Source organism: Gadus morhua, chromosome 8 (genome assembly GCF_902167405.1).
Source record: "Gadus morhua chromosome 8, gadMor3.0, whole genome shotgun sequence".
Classification (NCBI taxonomy): Eukaryota; Metazoa; Chordata; class Actinopteri; order Gadiformes; family Gadidae; genus Gadus; species Gadus morhua.
Window position 1 is genome coordinate 8,798,152 of NC_044055.1, and position 14,142 is coordinate 8,812,293.

At 46.4% G+C, this 14,142-nt stretch overlaps 1 protein-coding gene across 3 annotated transcripts in view; it reads left to right on the forward strand.

The window, feature by feature from the left end:
* Nucleotides 1-14,142, forward strand: part of LOC115549502 (FYVE and coiled-coil domain-containing protein 1) — a 141,943-nt gene that overhangs the window by 84,142 nt on the left and 43,659 nt on the right. The window lies entirely within an intron of this gene.

Genomic DNA, 14,142 nt, shown 5'->3' on the forward strand with positions numbered 1-14,142 from the left:
CCTTCTATTTCAGGACACTCAGAGGGATGGTGCTATGGAGGTTGGGTGACGAGCCCCCCCCCCCCCCCCCCCCCCCCCCAACCAAGCCATCTGTCTGTCTGTCTGTCTGTCTATTTATCTGACTGTGTGTCGTTTTGTCTGATTTTCTGTCGGCCTTTATCGCTGGCTGGCTGGCTGTCTTTCTGTGTGTCTGTCGCTGGGTATAGAAAGATAGACAGGCAGTTGGACAGACAGAGAGACACGCAGACAGTCAGACAGACACAGACAGACAGACAGACAGACAGACAGAGACAGACAGACAGACAGACAGACAGACAGACAGACAGACAGACAGACAGACAGACAGACAGACAGACAGACAGACAGACAGACAGGTAGAAAGATAGATAGACGGATAGATAGAAGTATATATGGACAGATCGATACTAGAGTGATTGGCATGCATACGTAGATAGATAGATAGATAGATAGATAGATAGATAGATAGATAGATAGATAGATAGATAGATAGATAGATAGATAGATAGATAGATAGATAGATAGATAGATAGATAGATAGATAGATAGATGGATACACAGATAGATAGATAGATTATTATTGCTATCATTATTATTGATATTTATTGATATATGACAACCACACATAAACCACGTCCAATCTCTAATCTGCAGCTGAATGGCCTCTGTGCGCTTGATCACATCTCATAGCAATCTTGAAGCCCTATTTTGCCAGATGAGAAATAGCCACCATTACATGTGTAAGAACAAGAATGGAACTTTCTCGGCTCATCTAGACTAATTATATAGTGCTTTGTGAGGAGTCATTAGGTTCATAATTAACTAACTATTAGTATGAAGTAAGAATTAATTCATAACCTCTATGCTGAAGCAGGAGCGAATCCTCTTTCTCAACTCGTCCTGATATTGTTTTATAATTATTTCTCATTTAAAATATGACAGGAACCTTGATCAACTGCCAGACTTCCCTTTGAGAATGAACCCACAGACAGACGAATCCGACATGGATGGAGCCAGACTCTTCCCATGCCCCGCCCACAAGAGTAACTGTTGGTTAGATAAAAATCCATAACATAACTCAACTTTACAATGTGTTGTAGGATGCATTAGGGTGGGGACAACTTGCCTCTCTTTGTAAGTCTCTCTCGGACTAGTAGCCCGGCATGCTGCTTCTACACTATCTTCTCTTCTTGTTAGTATTCTGCTCCCTTCTGTGCCATCACCAAGCTGTCCCAAACCACCTTTCAACCATTTCCTGTGGGACCCATGCTGTGTTCTTGGGGGCCTTCTTCCTCCTCTCCCTCCCTCCCTCCCTCCCTCCCTCCCTCCCTCCCTCCCTCCCTCCCTCCCTCCCCCCCCTCCCTTCCTCCCTCCCTTCCACCTCTCTCTCTCTCTCTCTCTCTCTCTCTCTCTCTCTCTCTCTCTCTCTCTCTCTCTCTCTCTCTCTCTCTCTCTCTCTCTCTCTCTCTTTCTCTCTCTCTCTTTCTCTCTCTCTCTCTCTCTCTCCCTCCCTCCCTCCCTCCCTCCCTCCCTCCCTCCCTCCCTTCCTCCCTCCCTTCCACCTCTCTCTCTCTCTCTCTCTCTCTCTCTCTCTCTCTCTCTCTCTCTCTCTCTCTCTCTCTCTCTCTCGCTCTCTCTCTCTCTCTCTCTCTTTGCAATCTGTCTATCTCTCACATATAACCATACATATATAGACACATGCATGAACATATCCCCCCCCACACACACACTCTCCCTACCCCCTTATCCACCCAGTCCCCCCCACCCATCCACACACAGACACAGACACACACAGACACACACCCACGCATAGACACACATGCACGTGCACGTGCACAATCCCCTCCTCCTCCGCGTCCTCCTGCTTTCCGACACCAACCAGTGCACACCACCCGGTGTGTGTGCGCGCGTGTGTGTGTGTGTGTGTGTGTGTGTGTGTGTGTGTGTGTGTGTGTGTGTGTGTGCGTGCGTGCGTGCGTGTGTGTGTGTGCCCAGGGTCCTGGGCGCAGCGTTGTGGTGGGCACTTGGTGTCGGTCCAAAAATGTGTCACTCGGGACACGCATGGTGTGCTGGAGGCAGGAATGCTGTCGCTAATGGGCCCCACAGCCGCCAGCACCACCTGGGGATAGAGGGCCGTGGGATGGATGGATGGAGAGAGAGGGAGAGGGAGAGGGAGAGGGAGGGAGAGGAGGGAGGAGAGAGAGGGAGAGAGGGAGAGAGAGAGAGAAGGAAGATGGAAGGAAGGGGGGGTACGTGCATGCATCACAATGATGGTGGTTACAAACTGCGGGCTGCTCTGTGTGTGTGTGTGTGTGTGTGTGTGTGTGTGTGTGTGTGTGTGTGTGTGTGTGTGTGTGTGTGTGTGTGTGTGTGTGTGTGTGTGTGTGTGTGTGTGTGTGTGTGTGTGTGTGTGAGTGAGTGTGTGTGCGCGTGCGTGAATGAGTTTGTGTTTATACATTTATGTATGGATGTAGGCTATGTGTGTATGTATGTATGCATGTATGTATCTAGTGTGTATGTATGTATGTAGCCTATGTACTGTATGTGCATCTATGTATGTATATACCCTATGTATGAATGAATGTATGGATGTATATATGTCTGTATCTAGTATGCATGTATGTATGCATCTTCTATGTATGTATCTAGTATGTACGTATGCATGTATTCATGTATGCATGTCTGTATGTGTGGGCGTGCATCTATACATGTATGCATGCATGTATATTCAGAAGTACATCTGTTGTGTCTGTCTGTCAGTCCTCATGAATTTACTCCAATCAAAACACTTTTATATCCACTATGTTGCAAAAACGTCTCAGATCTTTTATGTGTTTCCATGTGCAAGCTATAAAACAGAAAGTTTGAGGCTTCCATCAGACGCAAACCAAGTTGCTTGTGTTCATTGCGTTCTTTGAACCGGTGGAATTAATGCATTTAGAATGAAAAGTCAACGTTGGTTCTTTTCCTTTTTTCTCTCCTCCCCGCCATGAAAGGCAGCTTATAAAAAAACCCGTGAAGGCATAAACAGGCAGGGCAGGTGTTGACGATGCAAATGAAACGGGTGACAGATGGCGAGCCTCGCGATCGCTCACTGTGCAGATAATGGATGGAGGTAATCAAACTCCTCAGAGGCTTCGGGACTTTCTTCACAACTTCCACCATCTATTGCGGCATCAAACGCAACAACAACCCCCCCCCCCACCCTCTCTCTTATACTCCCATCATTTAGATGGATGGATGGATGGATGGATGGAAGGAAAGATAGATAGATATAGAGAGAGAGAGATAGCGAGAGATAATGAGATAGAGAGATAGAGATAAATAGAGAGATAGGAGAGATAGATCGATATATATACATATAGAGAGATAGAGGGATATATACATATAGAGAGAGATAGAGGGATATATACATATAGAGAGAGATAGAGGGATATATATATATATACATATAGAGAGAGATAGAGGGATATATATATATACATATAGAGAGAGATAGAGGGATATATATATACATATAGAGAGAGATAGAGGGATATATAGATATAGAGAGAGATAGAGGGATATATATATATACATATAGAGAGAGATAGAGGGATATATATATACATATAGAGAGAGATAGATAGAGGGAAATATATACATATAGAGAGAGATAGAGGGATATATACATATAGAGAGAGATAGAGGGATATATATATATACATATAGAGAGAGATAGATAGAGGGAAATATATACATATAGAGAGAGATAGAGGGATGTATATATACTTATAGAGAGATAGATAGAGGGAAATATATACATATAGAGAGATAGAGAGATAGATGGATATATATACATATAGAGAGAGATAGATAGAGGGAAATATATATACATAGAGAGAGAGATAGAGATATAGAGAGATAAATAGATAGGTAGATAGATAGAAAGATGGATAGGCGGATAGACGGATCGAGAGAGAGAGAGAGAGAGAGTAAGCGAGCGAGAGAGAGATGGAGAGATAGATGGATAGAGGGATGGATAAATGGATAAAGAGATAGAGAAATAGAAAGATGGATGGATGGATGGGTAGATAACCGTATTGATAAATAAATAGCACTGTGTGTGATTCTTTTGACCCCTGTTTCTCATTGACTTTCTCAACGCTTAGACAAAGCAAGCCCAAACGGTTGATTACTGTTTTGTTAAATACTTAATGCTGCTTCTGAAATGTCCTATGACAATATACTGTTTGGTACTTATTGTGGAACTCACAGCGTCATGCTTTGCAGTCACATCTCTGGTGGTTGGGCCGTGTTGATTACCCGTTGATACTTAAAGGGTGACCATGAAAGTGGGCGTATTGCGTGTCACGGAGCTCTTTAAACGCTCCGTGGAGGAGGAGAGTCCGTCGCTCTGTAAATTTCCCCCGCACTGTGATGACAGCCGCTTGATCTTTCCTTCTTTTTTTTAAAGACCCCTCGCTGAAGGTCAGTTTAATGGTCCACAGCATCTGTGTTTGGTGTTCGTCTTGCTTCAGTGGCCACTCCGCCACAAAACAGGTCAGACAAACACAATAAATTAGACTGTGATTCCCCGAGCATCATTACGCACTTTTGTGAAAATGAAATAAAAAAAAGTAACAAGGCTATGATGGGCCTACTGCTTTACAAGTACGTGCGTTGAGGGACATCTCAGAGACAAGCAGGTTATACCTAAACATGACTAAATATGAACATGTTCACTTCACTTAACAATCACTTTACATTGTTGCCCTATACACATTGTTATCCTACAGATGGTGATCATAAAGAAAACAGTAAATGAAAAGCCATTTTCCACCTAAAAACATTCTTCGTGCCAAAACAACATATTTGTTTAAAAAATTGGATTTTAACCACAAGGAGAATCTTGAAACGCTATTTTACACCCCTGAAATATTCATGTGAGTGACAGATGACTGCAACAATTTCTCTTCACACTCCCGGCAATGATAGCGGCTTCAAGTGTCACACATATGTCTGTGCAAATTCTTTTTAACCACAATCGAATGGGAGCGATATATGCCGAATATCACAAGTCCTTTGCAGGTGATGTTAGTTTCGCTGAAGCATCTGTCTTTTTCTATATCAAATCAATGTGATAATTGCTATTGCAAAATCTCGGGGCAACGCACCATACTGCATGTGCAAAAGGTGTAAACGCATTTGCTCGGTTTCTCCTCCTTGTGTTTTCTACCATCACATTGCACGGAGTAGTTTGCTTGTTTGACGGGCGGGGGTGTAGGCCAATAAGAGGGAGGTATTGTTGTCATGTCACCCAACACCAGACCTCCATCGGGACTGAGGTAGCTGGAGGTTGGGAAACTAAAAGGCAACATATCAAGGAATAAGAGACATTTGGTGAGGACCAACACAGGCTTTCTCTCGCTAACCACCAGGATGAGATCTGGCCGACACACTGAACGTCCACTTGTTCCTCTTTTGTTCTCCTTGCTCACCTCGGTTCCCTCGAAAGTCTGTTTAAAAAGGCATGCAAATGACCCAAAAATCGAATGGAACACCTATATTTTTAAAGGGTGTGTGTGGCTGGGGAGGGTTTGTGTTTGTGTGTGTGTATGTGTGTGTGTGTGCATGTATGTGTGTGTGTTTGTGTGTGTGTGTGTGTGTGTATCTGTATGTGCGCGCGTGTGTGCCTTTGTGAATGTGTGTGTGCTTATGTGCGTGTGTGTGTGTGTGTGTGCGTGTATGTGTGTGCGTGTATGTGTGCTTGTGTGTGTGTGCTTGTGTGGGGGTGTGTGTGTGGGTGAGCAGGAGGAGGAGGAGGGGTGTGCGTGGGGGTGTGCACGGAGGGGGGGTGGGGGGGTGGGATGGGTTAGAGACACCAATGTGAAATTTCTTAATGAATTCCTTTGTCTTGGGCTGGCACAGATGGGGCACGAGCATGGCACATGTACGGCAGGGGTATAGCGCTCGCGCGGCGGGCCCGCACGCCGGTCGCCCGTTCACGGCTGACGGCGCGCGGGTGTCCTCGGGCTGGGCTGCCAAGCTGCCAGTCTGCGCCGTCACACCTTGCTGCCTTTAAAGATTGCCCTGCAGAGACGCGGCGGCGGCGGCGGCGGAGGAGGAGGTGGCGAGGTGCGGAGGTGTGCCGGGCGTTTTTATCATTTTTTTCTATTTTCTTCTTTTTTTTGGGGGGGTGGGGGGGGTGGGGGGGTGGGGGTTTACAACACACAGCCTGGCAAACCCGGGAGACTTTTTACGACTCCGGAATCGGTGCCAAGAACTGCCCACCAGAGGGAAGCGCTGGGTGGTTTGGGGTGGGGTATGGGGTGGGGTGGGGATGGGTTTTGTGGGTTGGTGGGGGGCTGGGGGGGGGGGTTAGGGATGGAAGGATGTGGTGCGAGTGAGAGGTAGGGGGTTGAGGTGCAATAGGGGATGCGGGTGGAGAAAGACGAGGAGAGTAGAAACACCCACACACACGCACAAACACACACACACATGTATACACACGCACAAACATCATTACCAAACCAAGGAACCTTGAGGTAAAGAGGTAAGTGTTATAAAGTGCATAAGCTTTTTTGTATGGTTGCATGGACAAGCACGTTTGTGTGTGTGTTTGTGTTTGTGTTCTGTGTGTGTTTTGTGTGTGTGTGTGTGTGTGTGTGTGTGTGTGTGCATGCCCCTGTATGTACTGATGTGTTTGTGCGTTTGTGTGGTTGGAGGCAGGCCCTTTCCCAGTGACACTCACGGCAAGTGTGTGTCTGTGTGCGGAAGTGGCTTTGTGTGTGTGTGTGTGTGTGTGTGTGTGTGGGTGTGTGTGTGTGTGTGCGTTGGCCAGCAAAGAAATAAATAAAGGAAGAAAACAACACTTTGGCAGCTGGAGAGCGGCAGCTGGGGACTATCTCGGGGCGTATACCGGGCGTACCTGCAGCATGTCAAATCAATTCATCAGGCTCCCGCCGTTGACATGTTAGCAGTAGGAACACATACATGTGAACCCTAGCCCGCATACATGCAGACACATATCGCCATCTCCACTTCCCTCCGTAATCCACACAAATGGTGGTGGATGGCAGAATGTAAATGAGCTGGTTATTACACAGCAACGTTCATCAAGCTGAGCTGGAAAGACTTCAATGGCCCTGATGAATATGCATGCAAATTTGTTAATTAAGTTAATTATTCTGCTGAAAATTCATTTGTCTTCCCAAGGACATTTCTGCAATGATTTTAACATGTTTCAGCCATTAGTCATGCACGGTGCTATTGAAAATCACTTTGGTCCACTTTTTCCAAATGGTCTGGTCGAAAAAGGAAAAGGAAAAAAATTGATCGCAATAAAAGGAAATAGTAAAATCATTAGAAGACGCTTGGTAGAGTAACAGCAGCAGTGACCAGGGTGATGTCATCAAAGATGGACAGAGGATTTGCTCGAAGAAGGACGTAGTGATCTGATATTGAGAGGATGGAGCGACACCATTGGTTTGGAGTTTCATTTCCTTGTTTGGACTGTCAAGGTTAAATATGAGTGCTTGAATGATAAAACAATTTGCTGTTAAAACGATTGACTAGAGAGCCTAGCAATGCATCTGAGTAGCCCGTACCCTTGTTAACTGTTGTTGTGTGGTCGGCACTGTCTTTTGAGTCCACATCTTCACAACATCCTGTACTCATTGTACATCTTTCCCTTAGTGATGCAGGTAGTGTCTAATACATTATGTATGATTTATTGTGATGTATTTTAATGTATGACCTGCCGAAAGAATGCGGAGGTAAACCAGCCTTCCTGGATAACGGACAAAATGACTGGCAATTTTTCAAAGTTGACTTCTGACCCGTTCTAACATGCTATTTTACGTTGCGTTTGCCATTTTTGATACCATTAGCTGCCTCCGCTAATGTAAGGCCTGTAGGAGGGAAAAGTTACACCCACAATTCAGAAAAAACTGAAAACACACTAAAAAAGTTAATTTTAGTGCATGGGCAGAATGGGAAACAGCTAGAAGTAAGGAAACAGACAGATGGGGTAACGATTTTAACAAGGACACATCAGGACACATGGTTGGATCATAGATTTGCGGTGTACATCGACTGGCTAGCACAGCAAGGTAACACTAAGACTAAGACAGTAGGCCTAGACTGAAGGGCCAGATGTTTAATTAGTTAATTAAGTCTCCACAGTGGCGGATCGCCGTGTTGCTGTAGCTTACGACAGCAGGTAAAAACAGGACACTGAGACTTAATTTTGTTGTCCCATTTCGAAGCAGTGGCAACGGGGGATTCATAATAAGGATTACTTTACAGTATTAATATGGACGATCACTTTGTTTGGTTAATGTACATAATTCTTTCTTCCCTTTCTAATGTAAAAGTTAAATCATTCACAGTATATATCCTATAGTCTGTCTGTCTGTCTGTCTGTCTGTCTGTCTGTCTGTCTGTCTGTCTGTCTGTCTGTGTGTGTGTGTCTGTGTGTGTGTGTGTGTGTGTGTGTGTGTGTGTGTGTGTGTGTGTGTGTGTGTGTGTGTGTGTGTGTGTGCATTAATGTGAATGCACACGTGTGGGTTCGTTGGGGGTGGTGCGAGTCATGGGGCATATACATCATTTTGTGTTCAAATGGTGATTTACTAAGGATGATGCAAACGCGCATGTCCCCTCTAGTGGTAGGAGGCAGCATTGCACCGTGGGAGGAAAAACGAATAGAAAAAGCTACATAATCTTTACATATAATATGCATATAATGTTTGTTAAATGGCACAGGTGTCAGCTGTTCATTGTTATTGTGGGCAAGGAACATGCAATGGATTTGTTTCATTTCATTTTAAATCAAAGCCTATAGTAAACCATGACAAATTCCACCAGGATTGCTCGCTTGTGGAGAATGTCACACATGCCAGCGTATGACATTTGTGGATTATGTTTTTTGCATTTCCATTCCGTAACATGAGCTTGTTTGTCATATGTATGGCGCACCTAATTGATTAACATGCGTTTCCACGACAGTCCATATTAACAAGCGATACACGCCTTTATTAGCAATGCGCACAAAGTACACGCATTTGCGCGTTTGCGAGACATCAATTAGATTCACATATGGTCTCAGTAATTATCATTTCAGATAATTGCTATTAAAGAAAGACATCAACGTGAAATAGGAGGGAGAGTTGCCCTGAAGAAGGGAAGAGCATAGTGGGGAATGGGAGAGGCACAGAGGGCTAGCAGCACAGGCAACTCAGGAAAACAACAGCTGTTTAGCTGGTGGCTAAAAAACAAGCTTGAACAACAACAACATTTGCTAAAGAAAATGTCTGGACTTAAAGATAAGTAATTGCCAGTCACGGAGACTTTGTGCATTGACTGCACTACATGCAGTATTTGTGCTTCCTTATTCCCCCCCCCCCCCCCCCCCTCTCTCTGATAAGCTCTATAGGCCTATTTGCCATTCTATCAAAAAAAACATAACCCACTTGAGTGTACACGCGTGTTACCGCTCTGAGAATGTATGATGTATGTCTTTATTAGACACTGGTAACTAATTGTTATTAGATGGCTGGACTTGTTTTTCTGCAGCATTGTTCACAATAATCGTCCTCAATCTAACCAAAATCATTCATGTGGCTTTCCCCCACTAATGCTCACAAAAAACATCACACACACACACACACACACACACACACACACACACACACACACACACACACACGCACACGCATGCCAGCACTCCCCGTTAAATACTTGCAACATCCAGCCCATTGTCCCACCACAGTGAACCGACCACAGACACTGCTCTGCCCTTGACATGTAGCATCCGAGCGGGCTGGATGGCTTAGTTAATTAAGCTTAATCTACCCCAGGAGACACATTGAAGTGCTGTAACAGTAGCCCACCGAGCTGTCCCCCCATCCCACCCCCTCTACCGCACACACAGCCTCTCCCCTCCACACCCCACCCTCCCAACAGACCCGTGTACCATGCCAACCACCATGGATGGAACAGCGGGGCGACAATGGACCTCATAGAATGACACGCATCTCATGATGTGGGAACAAGGAAAACTCACTGCAGTTATTAATGCCAGAAAATACGGAAGAGGATTAGGGCCGTTTGGGATTTTTGAGAATAAATTCAGAACTCCCATCCGGTGGTTCCTATCCTAGTGGTGCCCCTTTTCCCACGACAGTAGGCCTACGGGCTCAACTCGCCTCGATTCGGCCCGCCTTTGTCTGCGTTTCCATCGCAGACATCGTTTCCATGTGGAGGGGGTGCGGTTTCAGACGGGGATTCCTTTTTCGGCACGACACCGGCATCATTAAATACTAGCATACTTGGTACATTTTATGGCTCACCTCCGTCGAGGTTCCATGACAGCTGATACGATACTTTTATGTGATGTAAACAGGCTGCTGGCCACTGATTGGCCAGAGAGTTACGCCGCTGGACGAGCGCGACGTCCGAGCCTGACACCTGAGCTGCATCCGAATACTCATACTTGACTGCTATATAGTATGCATTTTGTAGTACGCCACAAATATAGCGCGTCCGAATGCTCGGTACGCATTATGTAGTACGGAAAACGTTTCCGAATGCGTACTACCGCCACAGTATACGACGGTAGGTCACTACGCTATCCCACAATGCAACCGGAGTCTGGTAACGAACGAAGAAGAGATGGCTGACCCGACACCACCAACAGCGGCTCCCGCAAATTTCGAAATATCGAAATGTAAGTACATTACATTACATAACATTTTTAATTGAATAGCAACGATGACAAGACGGAAAACAGGTAACTTATCAAGGTAATTTTGCCGGCATCTGAGGGGAGATACGTCATCTCTAAACATCCGGTGGAGTTTTGGCGGTGTTCGGAAGCGTTCAGAGGCGTTCTACGCATAGCTGTAGACCGTACTACACTGTCATGTGTAGTACGGTCAAGTAGTAGACACTGAACAGAAATAGCATGTACTTAGTATTCAGAGGTGTTCTTGTGCCGAAAATGGAATCCCCGTATGAAATTGCAGACCCTCTCCATGTTACAGTAGTGTTGATATCATATCGTCACAAGATGGGCAACTTATCACAGAAAGCGATATGTAAGATTTCTTCCACTGACGAAAAGAGGGTTTATAGTTTCTATCACGTCAACCCGGTAATTGTTCATCAGGGACACTCTCCGCGCTCAGAGGAGTGTCCTGCCGGCTACGGTGGAGGACACCGTGCCTGGCGTCCACGGCCCACAGTTGAGGTCCGCTAACGACACACCCATCCGCACGTATGGTCCAAAGAATGCAGACCTGTGCTTTGGAGGCCAGCGATTCAGGTGGGATTTTTTCACGGCCGACATCTCCTTTCCCCTCCTCGGCGCGGATTTCCTTTGTGCGCACAATCTGTTGGTAGGCGTCAAAAACAACCACCTGGTGGACGCTCAGACGTTCTCCTAGTTTGCATGTGCCCGCGGTCGAGCGGCTTACGGCGGGCTCTCCAGCTCCCTCTCAGAGGGGGACGAATATCAACGCCTGCTCAGGGAGTTCCCCGGCATAACCGAACCTACCTTTTCCGTGGTCACGGCGAAACATGGTGTAGAGCATCATACAGACACCAAGGGCCCACCCGTCTACACTAGGGCCCGACGACTTAACCCCGACAGGCTGAAGGTCGCTAGGTCGGAGTTCGCCAACATGGAGCGCCTGGGCATCATCCACCGCTCAGACAGCCCCTGGGCCTCACCCCTCCACATCGTTCCCAAGCCAGACGGCGGGTGGCGACCTTTTGGGGATTACCGCCGCCTGAACGACGCTACCACGCCCGACCGCTACCCAATCCCGCACATCCAGGACTTTTCAGCACACCTGGCGGGCAAGCGGGTCTTCTCGAAGGTGGACCTGGTGCGCGGTTACCACCAGGTGCCAGTGCATCCCTCGAACATCGCCAAGACGGCGGTAGTGACACCTTTCGGGTTATTTGAGTTCCTGTGTATGCCGTTCGGACTCAAAAACGCAGCTCATACATTCCAGCGGTTAATGGACTCGGCGCTCAGGGAGATGCCCTTCGTTTTCGTTTATTTGGACGACATCCTGGTCGCCAGCTCCTCCGAAAAGGAGCACCAGGGTCACCTACGCGACCTCCTCATGAGGCTCGACCATCACGGACTAATCATCAACCCGGCGAAGTTCCCTTTTCGGGTTGTCCTCCATCCACTTCCTGGGGCATCTCATCAACAAAGATGGGGCCGCCCCTCTTCCGTCGAAGGTGGAGGCGATTTCTGCTTTCCCTCGCCCGCACACAGCTCGGGCGCTCCGAGAATTCCTGGGGATGGTGACGTTTTACCACCGGTTCATGCGCCAGGCGGCTCATGTCATGCGCCCGCTGTACGGGGCTCTCAAGGACAAGTCCCCTGGCCACGCCGTGGACCATGACAGAGGTGGAGACCCCCTGTCTGTTTATGTGTCTCGTGGAGAAGCATGCGCAGTTTCGCGCATGCGTGCTATGCGACCTACCCACGTTGATCAGGTACTATTCTGGATGGAAACACGACGTGTCTGGAATCAAACCAAGTCGTGCCACGTCAAGTTGTGGCGAGTTGAGCTGGTACTGTCGTGGAAAAGTGGCATATGTCGCAAAGTGACTCACTCAGTGCGTTTACATGACCCTCAAGAAAATCGAATTATTGGATTAGTCCAACTATGATTGGATTATTGAAGGTTGGGTATGGAATTCTCTTTTTTGGCCATTTTTGAAAAATTAATTGAAATCCTTATCATAACCCACTTACAGCCACTGAGTTAGAAGTACTGACATGAAAATTAAACAAGTCAATCATCAGTGGAACGGGCAGGGCTCGAAAAACTCTAGCCAATGATTTCCAGAACCACCGGGTGGCATTGGACAGTACGTCAATCAAACGGTCGTACTGCACTCCCCTTCCCCCGCTCCCCGCGCGTGACCCCTTCGCGCACATACTCAAAGCTCGTGACCCAGAGCAAGCTTCTGTTTGTTGTTATCCTGCGGTAGCTACTGGAGCTAGCTAACTAGCTAATCCACATTTGGACCTAGCACTAGAAGACAACCCTAAACTCCAACCTAGGCCTAAAAAAAATTTTTGTTTGGTTCCGGTTTCCGACCGACCCTGTCAATTTATGTGCGACCCAAATTATTTTATGAGTTTTATAAAAAAAAAAAAAATTTTTTTTTTTTTTTTTTTAAATGTAATTACGTTTTGGTACAGCACCTCTATAATTACGTTTTGGTACAGCACCTCTTCATTCTGTACAAGGATGAGCGAATTTTCTCGTTTTTAAATGAAAACAACCTACCTATCATTCGCTGCCGCTGGAAAAAATAAAAAAATAAAATAAAATAAATTCCCTACCTACCCATGACCTCAACTGACAACCAACAGGAACCAAACTTTTTTTTTTTTTAGGCCCTAGCTAGCCTGGCTCGCTCTCGCGCATCTGTGTTCGTGCTCGTGCATGATTGCGCGTCCATGTACTTGGAATGGGTGGAGTCAGAGTCAGCGTTGAAGGAAAGGGGGTAGGACCATTCGACTTGTGTATTTTCAAAATCTGCTGGCGTTTCGCAAATCCCATTACCAACTTTTAAGATGCATGTATACTCCTTAGTCAAACTATAATTTAATCAAATCGAGTTACTCATAGTTGAATTAAAACACCTAGATTATTCGATCGTTAGTCGAATTAAGTGTGCATGTATCGGGTCGGATCACATGGAATCGGATTTTGCGTTCTGCGCATACTCAAGATTTTTCCCGGGGCCGTGATCCGGAAGTATCAGGAGACGAGTCATGTTGTTGTTGCCGTCGGAAAACGAGGGACGGCAATTTATTTAAAAAGGTGGCAAAGACGATGGAGGAAGCCGGTGTCGTGCAAATGTAGTTACCCCCTATAAGAAGTGTATCATCATCAACATGCATTCAGTACACGCTACGCTTCTGTTACGAGAGTAGCGTATGTGTGTGCGCGAGAATGGCAATGTGTGTGTGAATGACCTCAGCGAGTGAGTGGAAGAGCGAGGAGAGCGAGCGGTTGCGCGAGTCAGTTTAGTGAATGAACGAGTCAGTTTGTTTCCGTGCAAACGTGTACTGTTAAGTTAGTCAAACTACGGATAAAGTACCCAGCC